Source organism: Oncorhynchus gorbuscha, linkage group LG05 (genome assembly GCF_021184085.1).
Source record: "Oncorhynchus gorbuscha isolate QuinsamMale2020 ecotype Even-year linkage group LG05, OgorEven_v1.0, whole genome shotgun sequence".
NCBI classification, from domain to species: Eukaryota; Metazoa; Chordata; class Actinopteri; order Salmoniformes; family Salmonidae; genus Oncorhynchus; species Oncorhynchus gorbuscha.
In genome coordinates, this window is record NC_060177.1 from 28,449,821 (window position 1) to 28,459,963 (window position 10,143).

The 10,143-nt window shown below is 47.3% G+C and overlaps 1 protein-coding gene across 2 annotated transcripts in view; it reads left to right on the forward strand.

The window, feature by feature from the left end:
• LOC124035787 (CD276 antigen-like) overlaps positions 1-9,056 on the forward strand; it is a 95,067-nt gene extending 86,011 nt beyond the window's left edge. For both annotated transcript variants that reach the window (XM_046349517.1, XM_046349516.1), the window contains one exon: positions 8,148-9,056. The gene's annotated coding sequence lies outside the window, so the exon portion shown is untranslated. The remainder of the gene's footprint in view (positions 1-8,147) is intronic.
• The last annotated feature ends 1,087 nt before the right edge of the window (positions 9,057-10,143 follow it).

A 10,143-nucleotide genomic window follows, 5' to 3' on the forward strand; every position in this document is an offset into this window, starting at 1 on the left:
TTTTTTTTTTGCCTTCATCAGATGCTGCGTGTGAGCAGGTGTCTCTGTCGACTACGGCCTGCGCCTACCCGAAGCGACCTGCAGTCTGTGGCCGCTTCTCCAGTTATTTCCCCTCTACAAGTCTAGAGGATTTCTGTTATTCCCTGTTTGGACTTAAATAAACTCTGTTTCTGTTAAGTCGCTTTTGGGTCCTCTTTCACCTGCATGACATTCAGAGCCACCGAGTTTACAGAGACCTCTAGGAAACTGGCAGGACTCCGTCTGACTTCTTTTGACTTATATAATTCATCAAGTTGTCTCTGTTGTTTTATTTACAGTTTCTCCGCTTTCTAGAGATACAGTTGAAGCCGGAAGTTTCCATACACTTAGGTTGGAGTCATTAAAACTCGTCTTTCAACCACTCCACACATGTATTGTTAACAAACTATAGTTTTGGCAAGTCGGTTAGGACATCTACTTTGTGCATGACACAAGTCATTTTTCTAACAATTCTTTACAGACAGATTATTTCACTTATAAATCACTGTATCACAATTCCAGTGGATCAGAAGTTTACATACACTAAGTTGACTGTGCTTTTAAACAGCTTGGAAAATTCCAGAAAATTATGTCATGGTTTTCGAAGCTTCTGATAGGCTAATTGACGTCGTGTGAGTCAATTGGAGGTGTACCAGTGGATGTATTTCAAGGCCTATCTTCAAACACAGTGCCTCTTTGCTTGACACAATGGGAAAATCAAAAGAAATCAGCCAAGACCTCAGGGGAAAAAATGGTAGGCCTCCACAAGTCTGGTTCATCCTTGGGAGCAATTTCCAAACGCCTGAAGGTACGACGTTCATCTGTACAGACAATAGTATGCAAGTGTAAACACCATGGGACCACGCAGCCGTCATACCGCTCAGGAAGGAGACTCATTCTGTCTCCTAGAGATGAACGTACTTTGGTGCAAAAAGTGCAAATCAATCCCAGAACAACAGCAAAGGACCTTGTGAAGATGCTGGAGGAAACAGGTACAAAAGTATCTATATCCATAGTCAATCGAGTCCTATATCGACATAACCTGAAATGCCGCTCAGCAAGGAAGAAGCCACTGCTCCAAAACCACTATAAAAAGCCAGACTACGGTTTGCAACTGCACATGGGGACAAAAATTGTACTGTTTGTTATGTTTGGAGGAAAAAGGGGAAGGCTTGCAAGCCGAAGCACACCTGTCATGCAGGTGAAAGAGGACCCAAACGCGACTTAACAGAAACAGAGTTTATTAAAGTCCAAAACGGAATAACAGAAATCCTCTAGATTTGTAGAGGGGAAAACAACTGGAGAAGCGGCCACAGACTGCAGGTCGCCTTAGGCGCAGGCCGTAGTCGACTGAGACACCTGCTCACACGCAGCATCTGATGAAGGCACAAAACACGACAGGACAGGGTGATACACAATCACGGCAAAAACACGACAGGACAGGGCGAAACGCAATCACAGCATGGTGAATACAATACAAGGAACCGACGGAACAGGAACGGATCACAAAGGAATAAATAGGGACTCTAATCAGGGGAAAGGATCGGGAACAGGTGTGGGAAGACTAAATGATGATTAGGGAATAGGAACAGCTGGGAGCAGGAACGGAACGACAGAGAGAAGAGAGAGCGAGAGAGTGAGAGAGGGAGGGGGAGAGAGAGGGATAGAACCAAACAAGACCAGCAGAGGGAAACGAATAGCATGGGGAGCACAGGGACAAGACATGACAATAAATGACAAACATGACAGTACCCCCCACTCACCGAGCGCCTCCTGGCGCACTCGAGGAGGAATCCTGGCGGCAACGGAGGAAATCATCGATGAGCGAACGGTCCAGCACGTCCCGAGACGGAACCCAACTCCTCTCCTCAGGACCGTAACCCTCCCAATCCACTAGGTATTGGTGACCCCGTCCCCGAGAACGCATGTCCATAATCTTATGTACCTTGTAAATAGGTGCGCTCTCGACAAGGACGGGAGGGGGAGGGAAGACGAACGGGGGTGCGAAGAAAGGGCTTAACACAGGAGACATGGAAGACAGGATGGACGCGACGAAGATGTCGCGGAAGAAGCAGTCGCACAGCGACAGGATTGACGACCTGGGAGACACGGAACGGACCAATGAACCGCGGAGTCAACTTACGAGAAGCTGTCGTAAGAGGAAGGTTGCGAGTGGAAAGCCACACTCTCTGGCCGCAACAATACCTTGGACTCTTAATCCTGCGTTTATTGGCGGCTCTCACCGTCTGTGCCCTGTAACGGCAAAGTGCAGACCTCACCCTCCTCCAGGTGCGCTCACAACGTTGGACAAACGCTTGAGCGGAGGGAACGCTGGACTCGGCAAGCTGGGATGAGAACAGAGGAGGCTGGTAACCCAGACTACTCTGAAACGGAGATAACCCGGTAGCAGACGAAGGAAGCGAATTGTGAGCGTATTCTGCCCAGGGGAGCTGTTCTGCCCAAGACGCAGGGTTTCTGAAAGAAAGGCTGCGTAGTATGCGACCAATCGTCTGATTGGCCCTCTCTGCTTGACCGTTAGACTGGGGATGAAACCCGGAAGAGAGACTGACGGACGCACCAATCAAACGACAGAACTCCCTCCAAAACTGTGACGTGAATTGCGGGCCTCTGTCTGAAACGGCGTCTAACGGGAGGCCATGAATTCTGAATACATTCTCAATAATGATTTGTGCCGTCTCCTTAGCGGAAGGAAGTTTAGCGAGGGGAATGAAATGTGCCGCCTTAGAGAACCTATCGACAACCGTCAGAATCACAGTCTTCCCCGCAGACAAAGGCAGACCGGTAATGAAGTCTAAGGCAATGTGAGACCATGGTCGAGAAGGAATGGGAGCGGTCTGAGACGACCGGCAGGAGGAGAGTTACCCGACTTAGTCTGCGCGCAGTCCGAACAAGCAGCCACGAAACGGCGCGTGTCACGCTCCTGAGTCGGCCACCAAAAGCGCTGGCGAATAGACGCAAGAGTGCCTCGAACACCGGGATGACCAGCTAACTTGGCAGAGTGAGCCCACTGAAGAACAGCCAGACGAGTGGAAACAGGAACGAAAAGGAGGTTACTAGGACAAGCGCGAGGTGACGCAGTGTGCGTGAGTGCTTGCTTAACCTGTCTTTCAATTCCCCAGACTGTTAACCCGACAACACGCCCATAAGGAAGAATCCCTCGGGATCAGTAGAAGCCACAGAAGAACTAAACAGACGGGATAAGGCATCAGGCTTGGTGTTCTTGCTACCCGGACGGTAAGAAATCACAAACTCGAAACGAGCGAAAAACAACGCCCAACGAGCTTGACGGGCATTAAGTCGTTTGGCAGAACGGATGTACTCAAGGTTCTTATGGTCTGTCCAAACGACAAAAGGAACGGTCGCCCCTCCAACCACTGTCGCCATTCGCCTAGGGCTAAGCGGATGGCGAGCAGTTCACGGTTACCCACATCATAGTTGCGCTCAGATGGCGAAAGGCGATGAAAAAATAAGCGCAAGGATGAACCTTATCGTCAGACTGGAAGCTGGGATAGGATGGCTCCCACGCCTACCTCTGAAGCGTCAACCTCGACAATGAATTGTCTAGTGACGTCAGGAGTAACGAGGATAGGAGCGGACGTAAAACGTTCTTTTAGAAGATCAAAAGCTCCCTGGGCGGAACCGGACCACTTAAAACACGTCTTAACAGAAGTAAGAGCTGTGAGAGGGGCAGCAACTTGACCGAAATTACGAATGAAACGCCGATAGAAATTAGCGAAACCTAAAAAGCGCTGCAACTCGACACGTGACCTGGAACGGGCCAATCACTGACAGCTTGGACCTTAGCGGAATCCATCTGAATGCCTTCAGCGGAAATAACGGAACCGAGAAAAGTAACGGAGGAGACATGAAAAGAGCACTTCTCAGCCTTTACGTAGAGACAATTCTCTAAAAGGCGCTGTAGGACACGTCGAACGTGCTGAACATGAATCTCGAGTGACGGAGAAAAAATCAGGATATCGTCAAGATAGACAAAAACAAAAATGTTCAGCATGTCTCTCAGAACATCATTAACTAATGCCTGAAAAACAGCTGGCGCATTGGCGAGACCGAACGGCAGAACCCGGTACTCAAAATGCCCTAACGGAGTGTTAAACGCCGTTTTCCACTCGTCCCCCTCTCTGATGCGCACGAGATGGTAAGCGTTACGAAGGTCCAACTTAGTAAAGCACCTGGCTCCCTGCAGAATCTCGAAGGCTGATGACATAAGGGGAAGCGGATAACGATTCTTAACCGTTATGTCATTCAGCCCTCGATAATCCACGCAGGGGCGCAGAGTACCGTCCTTCTTTTTAACAAAAAGAACCCCGCCCCGGCCGGAGAAGAAGAAGGCACTATGGTACCGGCGTCAAGAGACACAGACAAATAATCCTCGAGAGCCTTACGTTCGGGAGCCGACAGAGAGTATAGTCTACCTCGAGGAGGAGTGGTCCCCGGAAGGAGATCAATACTACAATCATACGACCGGTGAGGAGGAAGGGAGTTGGCTCGGGACCGACTGAAGACCGTGCGCAGATCATGATATTCCTCCGGCACTCCTGTCAAATGCCAGGTTCCTCCTGAGAAGTAGGAACAGAAGAAACGGGAGGGATGGCAGACATTAAACACTTCACATGACAAGAAACGTTCCAGGATAGGATAGAATTACTAGACCAATTAATAGAAGGATTATGACATACTAGCCAGGGATGACCCAAAACAACAGGTGTAAACGGTGAACGGAAAATCAAAAAAGAAATAGTCTCACTGTGGTTACCAGATACTGTGAGAGTTAAAGGTAGTGTCTCAAATTTGATACTGGGAAGATGACTACCATCTAAGGCAAACATGGGCGTAGGCCTGTCTAACGGTCTGAAAGGAATGTTATGTTTCCGAACCCATGCTTCGTCCATGAAACAACCCTCAGCCCCAGAGTCAATCAAAGCACTGCATGTAGCACCCGAACCGGTCCAGCGTAGATGGACCGACATAGTAGTACAAGATCTAGATGAAGGGACCTGAGTAGTAGCGCTCACCAGTAGCCCTCCGCTTACTGATGGACTCTGGCCTCTTACTGGACATGAATTAACAAAATGTCCAGCAACTCCGCAATAGAGGCACAGGCGGTTGGTGATCCTCCGTTCCCTCTCCTTATTCGAGATGCGAATCCCTCCCAGCTGCATGGGCTCAGTCTCAAAGCCAGAGGAGGGAGATGGTTGCGATGCGGAGCAGGGAAACACCGTTGATGCGAGCTCTCTTCCACGAGCCCGGTGACGAAGATCTACCCGTCGTTCTATGCGGATGGCGAGAGCAATCAAAGAATCCACATCTGATGGAACCTCCCGGGAGAGAATTCATCCTTAACCACTGCGTGGAGTCCCTCCAGAAAACGAGCGAGCAGCGCCGGCTCGTTCCACTCACTAGAGGCAGCAAGAGTGCGAAACTCAATGGAATAATCCGTTATGGACCGTTCACCTTGGCATAAGGAAGCCAGGGCCCTAGAAGCCTCCCCACCAAAAACTGAACGGTCAAAAACCCGAATCATCTCCTCTTTAAAGTTCTGGAATCTGTTAGAGCAATCAGCCCTTGCCTCCCAGATAGCTGTGCCCCATTCTCGAGCCCGGCCAGTAAGGAGTGAAATGACGTAAGCAACCCGAGCTCTCTCTCTAGAGTATGTGTGGGGTTGGAGAGAGAACACAATCTCACACTGCGTGAGAAAGGAGCGGCACTCAGTGGGCTGCCCGGAGTAGCAAGGTGGGTTATTAACCCTGGGTTCTGGAGGCTCGGCAGGCCAGGGAGTAACAGGTGGCACGAGACGTAGACTCTGGAACTGTCCAGAGAGGTCGGAAACCTGAGCGGCCAGGTTCTCCACGGCATGGCGAGCAGCAGACAATTCCTGCTCGTGTCTGCCGAGCATGGCTCCTTGGATCTCGACGGCAGTGTAACGAGCGTCTGAAGTCGCTGGGTCCATTCCTTGGTCGGTTCCTTCTGTCATGCAGGTGAAAGAGGACCCAAACGCGACTTAACAGAAACAGAGTTTATTAAAGTCCAAAACGGAATAACAGAAATCCTCTAGATTTGTAGAGGGAAAACAACTGGAGAAGCGGCCACAGACTGCAGGTCGCGTTCGGGTAGGCGCAGGCCGTAGTCGACTGAGACACCTGCTCACACGCAGCATCTGATGAAGGCACAAAACACGACAGGACAGGGTCAAAAACACGACAGGACAGGGCGAAACGCAATCACAGCATGGTGAATACAATACAAGGAACCGACGGAACAGGAACGGATCACAAAGGAATAAATAGGGACTCTAATCAGGGGAAAGGATCGGGAACAGGTGTGGGAAGACTAAATGATGATTAGGGGAATAGGAACAGCTGGGAGCAGGAACGGAACGACAGAGAGAAGAGAGAGCGAGAGAGTGAGAGAGGGAGGGGGAGAGAGAGGGATAGAACCAAACAAGACCAGCAGAGGGAAACGAATAGCATGGGGAGCACAGGGACAAGACATGACAATAAATGACAAACATGACAACACCATTCCAACCGTGAAGCACGGGGGTGGCAGCATTATGTTGTGGGGGTGCTTTGCTGCAGGAGAGACTGGTGCACTTCACAATATAGATGGCATCATGAGGGGAAATGATGTGGATATATTGAAGCAACATCTCAAGACATCAGTCAGGAAGTTATATCAAACTGGTCTTCCAAATGGACAATGACCCCAAGCATACTTCCAAAGTTGTGGCAAAATGGCTTAAGGACAACAAAGTCAAGGTATTGGAGTGGCCATCACAAAGCCCTGACCTCAATCCTATAGAAAGTTTGTTGGCAGAACTGAAAAGACGTGTGCGAGAAAGGAGGCCTACAAACCTGACTCAGTTACACCAGCTCTGTCAGGAGTATTGGGCCAAAACCCATCCAACTTATTGTGGGAAGCTTGTGGAAGACTACTCGAAACGTTTGACCCAAGTTAAACAATTTAAAGACAATGCTACCAAATACTAATTGAGTGTTTGTAAACTTCTGACCCACTGGGATTGTGATGAAAGAAATAAAAGCTGAAATAAATAATTATCTCTACTATTATTCTGACATTTCACATTATTAAAATAAAGTAGTGATCCTAATTGACCTAAGACAGGGAATTTTTACTAGGATTAAATGTCAAGAATTGTGAAAAACTGAGTTTAAATATATTTGGCTAAGGTATATGTAAACTTCCGACTTCAACTGTATCTCACGTGCCACAGATCCAATAAGGGAACAAGATGTAATGATTAAGAAGTGATAGAGAGGTTTCCAAACAGTGGCAGCAGCCAAAGTGACCAAGACAGTATTCACCACACGCTTGAGAATATTGCATCTGCTGACGGTCTGCAATCGCAGTCCTTCGAGTCAGATCAGAATCAAACGGAGCTTTATAAGCATGACAGGTTTGGACAGGAAGTAGAGATGAGGCCTTTCTGGAACACAGAGCATGTAGGCTACTGCAAAATGTCATAATGCATAAAGTATTCCTCTACCTCAAACTTTGTGTTTTAATATATTTCCTTTCACGTGCATCTTGAAATTATTATTTTACTGAAAAATGTCATTATTATATTTCTTGTATATTTTCTTTTCAATTGGAAATCCAGAGCAGTAGGTTTCAGGTAGCTATGGGTGATGCACTATAATTACATATCTAACCTGAACCTCTACGGTTATACCCCGCTACATATTGCTTTTTAAAATCTTAAACTAGGAGAGCTTCATGTGTGACATTAAACCCTGTGTGTCCGAGTTAATTTTCCAACCAGTTTAATGATTCAGGGAGAGCAGTTTCATTTGCTGTGGTAGCATTAGCGGTAGTGTGGAGGGGTCTATTGGGACCGGAGTGGGCAGACTTCCTTAAAACTTTAGAAGAGTTAGCTGTCATATGGAAAACAGGTCAACTGGATAAAGACTGAGATGTTTCAGTCTAATCAAAAGGAACAAACTGTAATATTGTCCTGTTGGAATAAGAAAGTGTCTCGGTAATGTTTTTTCTCCATAGCACAATTCCTCATAAGGTTTTGGTCTGACAACCTCCCTCTCTCTAACACAATCCTTTTTTTTTCATTTCAGAAGTGAGGAGGCAGACGGTGAGACAGCGATGAGTCTGGTATTTAATCCCACTACACCTATCCATCGACGGAGAGACTGGTTCCACTGTCTCTTACCCACACTGTGTCCAGGCCTTACTGAGCTGATGATGAGTCCATCATACCCATCCCTACAGGACCACTTCCTCCTGGGTTTCAAAAAGACATAAACCCATCATATCCTATTCCAGCACTATGCATTTCCCTTCCCCTGCTACTCTTTCAGTTAACGAAGACTGCTGCAGTATATGGATACTGATGTGGAGTCGTATTAATTTCTATGCAGTGTGCTAGAGAGAAACTCCACTTGAACGCCATTGGATGTGACAGGCTCCCTGTGTATCGAGGTAGGAAGTTTGAGAGACCCAGGATCTCATTTCTAATAGGAAGTGAGCAGCTTAAGAGATGACCCAGCTGAGGCTGCCATCGGTGTCTCCGTAGCTGTCTGCCTGCCAGAGATGGAGTGTAGCTGTGTAGTTCTCCATTTACTCCTCGACTCACTAATTAACTTGTACCTGTCAGTGTCTACCATTCTCGTATATTCAATAACTTGGAGGAATTGAAATTGAATGCCAGCTAAGCTCGAACAAACTGCAAATGGTGCATGGGATACACCCTGGTTCTCTCACTGACCTGACAGCAGCCTTATATGTAAGGTTTTTAATGAACATGGACTCTTCTCAGCTACTCTTAACTGCCAAGGTGGAATGTTTTATGAGTTCAAGATGGAGGCTGGAAGGGTGGGTGATGGTATAGGTTCTGTTACAGTATGCAGGTACTCGAGTCCTTTTGCCAAGTCCTTGTGCCAAATGTCCATGTGCATATCAATGTCAAAGCTGTCCATAAAACAACCCAGTGCCGATTCGCATTAAAGAGACATGGTGAAAATGTTCCCGAGCAGTCACTGGTAATTATTACGTCCATTCCCAGGGTCACTGCATGTGTGTTCATGGAGAACAAGGTCCACTCTATTACACATATCTCCTTACCCATGGGATTAGCCACACTGCTCACAATTCATACCTCCACTGTTCCATTCGAGCTGATTTATCTCAGACTACACTCCTCTACATAATGAGGAAAACAAGAATAATGGTGAAAAGTAATACAAATCTTTCATTTACATGCAGATCTAGCCAGACGTGTTAAATTTCCAGTTATGCTCTCACGTTCTTAGGGATTTGCAGATGCTTAGTCATACCAAACATCTTAGTTGTTTTGAATAATGAATTTCCTCCAGGAGTATTTGTTACTGTCGTGTGTGAAATAAGTGGCTGCGGTTGGGTTGGTGAAAAAGATAGGCTGGCTTTCTCTGAGAAGCCACCCCACCTCAACCCACACCCCAAGCCCATCACTATTCCCTCTAAGCTGGATGAAGCTGTTGATCAAACCCAAGGCTGTGCTTCCAAATCCACATCTCTCTCTCGCTCTCTGTACAGTAGCCCTTGACCCTGCCATGTCTCCTCATGGCCCAGACACCCGCTTGAAATTAAATTACAGATTAGTGGCTTCGGCCCCTAGGAAGGGTTTATTTGGTTGCCCCCTCTCCGTGTCACTCTCATTCTGGGAGTGACACGCAGGGAGGAAATGTCATGGGATTTAAGAAAGAAAATGCCAGCCTTGAAACAGTTTCTACTTCAAAGTCTATACTATGTTGCCTGGCCTCCCTAAATTCAGGATGTCTGTAAGGAGTTCTAAATCTTACAGGTGAGGAATAGGGGGCAGATGGCATGTGGGGATTACTGTGCTAGAATGAGTAACGAACAGAGGAAACTGAAACCAAACTCGTACATTTTTTTAAATATGTCATACAAACGTCTTCAGACTTCAATGTCTCCGTACATTTTCTCCCATCAATTCCATCAAGCTGAGATGGAGCATGAACTCTTCACCAGACTCAATGACTGGTCCTGTCACTGACTGCTTCTTAAGACACTGTTGCTGCACCTTCAGATTGAAATCATCATTCCAGCGAGACA